Below are 4,350 nucleotides of genomic sequence, written 5' to 3' on the forward strand. Positions count from 1 at the left end.
ACTTTAGACCCAGTTCAGAAAGGTTCTTTTAATTATTTCATACCAAACACATTTCTTAAATTTGAAATCAAATTTAGTTTTATTTGTGGTCCTCAGATGGCGCTGTTTGATTTCCGTAATGTCACACGACACTACACGTACCCACGGCCCACCGCGAAACCCAACGAAAGATATTATAAACGTAGATGCGGTATGGGGCGTCGGAGTCGGGAATTATATATATATAGGACATCACATTTTCTGCCCTATCGAGGTGCTGCCCTCATCGTACTACGAAGTCGAATTCTTGTTTTCTCATTCTTCGTAAAATATGACGGTAAAGCAGTAGAAAAATGTTTTGAGGTTAGGAAAGTTTGACATGTATGTATCGCTGAATTTTTTCAGATCTGAAGCTTGATCCAGGTTTTCGGTACAGTCTTTTTTTAATTATAAAAAAAATGTTCTTGAAAAATCATATTTTTAATTTGAAAAAAAGTATTATAGAAAGACATTTCAAGATAAACAAGTGCTGAAAGCTTTTTTCTTTGACAATTTTTTTTTTTTAATTGAAATAATCAAATATTTATACCAAAGAAACAACTTTTTTAATGTTTGAAGTATTTAAACATTATTGTTTAAATTTAAAATAATAATTAAAACAAAATATATTTCTGTATAAGATATTTTGGTTGAAAATGTATATAGTATTTTTTAAATCACAAAAGTTCTTTTGAAAAATCTAAATGTTAATTAAAAAACACAACAATTTTTATTTGGGGAGTCTTATTATTTAGGAATTTTCAAATTCGTTAATATTATAAACTGTTCAGGAATTTTATTACTTTTGGAATTGTATTTTTTGGGACAGAAAGTTTTACCGAGTCGGGAATTTTATTTTTCGGGATATTTCAGCCGTCCCCATAGAATTACAGAAAATTTGCTCTAATTATAATTTCGGGGCTCGATCTTGTTGATTTTTTCCTACAGTATTATTAAAAAGAAATTCTTGGGTCTTGGCGATTTTTTTCTAATCTATTTCAGCGACTGGTAAACAGGGGTGATTTTCTCTTAGAAAATAAGTGATTAAAATTTGAAAAAATTGAGTAGGCTTTTTTGACGTCTAGGTACTTAAAAAAGTTAAACTGCAGAAAATTTAAAAACTAATTTAAGAACTATTTATACTCTTTTAAGATAACAATACAATTTACATAACACTAATTGTAAAATTTGCAAATTTTTAGGCCTTCAGTTTAGGAACTTGAATTTTAACGTTAAAATTGCTTCATTTTCAGAATACAGCCTTATTGTTTGAATTTTCAGAATTTTTCGAAATTGTTAAAAGGCGAAAAACTTTGAATTAAAAATTTTAAAATGCGAAAATACACCATTTTCCATGTTCATTTGCAATCCAGCGAGTCACTTTCTTTCGCTTCTTTTGAAAGTCGATCCTTTGCTTTCAGTTTTCTTTTTAAACTATACCTTGAATTCAATGCATTTCAAATTAAATTTTTGCAGCTGCATTTAGGTTGAATTATACAAAGGTTTTTTATTTTATAAATATATAAATTAATTAAAACATTTTATTGGTGTTTCATGACTGTAATTTATAACTCTAAAATTGAATAATTGTAGAATAATTGTAAAGTATAGAGTATATAGTTTAGAGCTTTAATAATTTAGACATTTTAAATTTGTAGTCTTCAGAATATATTGAATAATTTCAAATTTAAAGATATTTAAATATTTCATCTGAATTTTTGAATGGAAAGTGTTCGATAATTTTAGATTGAAATCTCTCAAATTATTTAGTTACAAATTAAAATCATACAACTTCAAGTTTTATTTTTTTTTTATAATCCCCCCCCCCCCAACAAATTATTTTTTTTATAAGAAAATAACGCCTGATTTTTGTAAAAATTAACAAATATATATTAGAGGTTCACTCAAGGTAATTTTTGTTCAAAAAGCTTGTTCCTGAATAAATTAACTCTTATTGTTTCCGATTTCGTTCTGCTCTCAGGGTAATTTTCTGTGAAAAATATTGATTCACAAAGAATATTTATCAAAGAATAGAATTGATTTCTTCGCCCGAGATGCAAACGTAAATTGTACTATAGTAAAAACAACTGGAAAAATTTAGACGAAAGCCAAATTTGGTAAAGAAAACAAACCTTTGTCGACCTATAAATACTAATTTTATTCCTCGAAAGATTTTTCAAAAATCTCTTTGAACCACTTTTATTGCAATAATTTAATTAAAGAAATATGTTTTTTATAAAAATAAAAATATTTCAATTTTTACATAAAATTCTTAAAATGAAAAAACTGTGTGTCAAAGCAAAATCCAATCTGACTATTTTTTTGAAAGTTATCCGATATACAGGCAACCATGACATCAATAACAACGACGACATAGACGCCAGAGAGACAGACAGATAACGACGTAAAAATTGTTTTACTGACTCAAAGAGATCAAAAAACTCAAGATTTCATGAAATTCGCGGAAGTCATTTTTCGCATAAAACTCTTCTCATTATGGATGAGAATGTGATAAAATAATCATGGGGCCTTGAAAAAGTAGCGTTTTTCGCCTCTTGACTTTTTTCCATATCAAGCTATTTTTCCTTCAAATGTCCATTTTCGTTTGATTTTTTGGATTTTGAAAATCCTTTAACTTTGGTAAATTTGATTTTATCAAAAAAAGTTGTGAGGATAAATTGTTCATATTTTTTTGTACCATAAATAGCTGTCGATAAGATTTTCAAATTTTGAAAGAAAGTGGTCTCAAAAATTTTGAAAAAGTGATGTGGGAATTTTATTTTTAATTTCCCAATTCGGGAGGTTTATATTTCGGCAATGCATTGTCGAAATATAAAAGTCCCGAATCGGAAAATTCTCGACAATTTACAATCTTAACGAATTTAAGAATTGCCGACAGAAAATTTCCGAATTATACAATATCCGGGCTAGACATTTCTCTAATTTGAACAATTACAAATAAGTTTGTTAAAAAAATTTTTTACATTCTCATCATTTATGATTGTGAAAGTATTAAAATTGTCGGAAATTTGACATCACACTTTTTCAATGGATCTCCACGTTTCGAGACCCCCTGAATCCGAAAATCAGGTTTTCATGATGGCGTCTGTCTGTCCGTCCGTCCGTAAACACGATAACTCTCGAAAAAATGAACGAATCAAATCCATCTTTGGCACACTTTTTCTATGTCCTAAAAGAAAGGACGAGTTCGTTAACCATCCATTTTTGATCAAAATTCAAAAAGTGAGCGCATTTTGAAAATTTTTGACACCACTTTTTTCTGAATTTGAAAATTCTATGCACGGATATTTATAGTATTGAAAAGAACAAACAATTTATCCTAATGACTTTTTCGATAAAAAGAAAATTCTCAAAGCTATAGCGTTTTTAAAATTTTTTTAATCAACCCAAAATCAAAATTTGAAGCCGAAAAACGCACGATATAAAAAAAAGTCGAAAGAAGAAAAACATTTCTTTTTGAAATCCCTACAAGATTACCATAAACAATTTTTGGATTTTCTTCAAAAATCGAAAATTCAAATTTTGATTGTACAAAAAATAATGGAAAATAAAAAATTCCATTTTGTGGACAAACTATGCAGGATACAAAAAAATATGAATTAACAAAAATGGTTATCCCAAAAAAGATCTACAATTTCGTTAAGAATCACTTCTTGATAGGACGTGTACTTTTTGTTTTATTCGTAAAAAATAACGTTAACAAAAGTAAAATAAAAAAAAATGTGTGGAAAAACGACGAAAGTTACGAGAAAAAAATCCAACAAAACGTGTTTACAAAGGTCTGTCGGAAATCGAGCGCGCAGCGCGAGTGTCACGATGAGAATGTGTACCTCAAAACCTACAGAGCTTTGAGAAACTTAATCTTTGACTATACTTAATTAAGTAGACAATTCAGAATATGAAGACGCATATAAATACTGCCATCTAAAAGAGATCTGCTTGATAAAGTATTTTTTAAGCATTCCAAATGCAAAGAATAAATATCCGAGCGCGAAGCGCGAGATCTAACCGTCGCGCGCCCTAGGCGCGCTCAAACTTGCGAGCGTAAGTTTCTAAAAATTATTGTTTGAATTAAAAATAACAATAATTGAACAAATGTATTTTTGGATTAAAAAATTTGTTTGAAAATGTCCATTTTATTTTTGTGTATTACAGAAAACGGTCGCAAAAATAAAATTATTATTTAAAAAAATATAAATAAAAGTCGCCTTAAATCAGCCTGCATTGAATCCTGCAAAGTTTGTTTCACTTGAAGCTCACGTGTTTTAAATTTATGTTTGTATCACATTTTTATACAATTATTGTTATTTT

Source organism: Belonocnema kinseyi, chromosome 5 (assembly GCF_010883055.1).
Source record: "Belonocnema kinseyi isolate 2016_QV_RU_SX_M_011 chromosome 5, B_treatae_v1, whole genome shotgun sequence".
Taxonomy (NCBI): Eukaryota; Metazoa; Arthropoda; class Insecta; order Hymenoptera; family Cynipidae; genus Belonocnema; species Belonocnema kinseyi.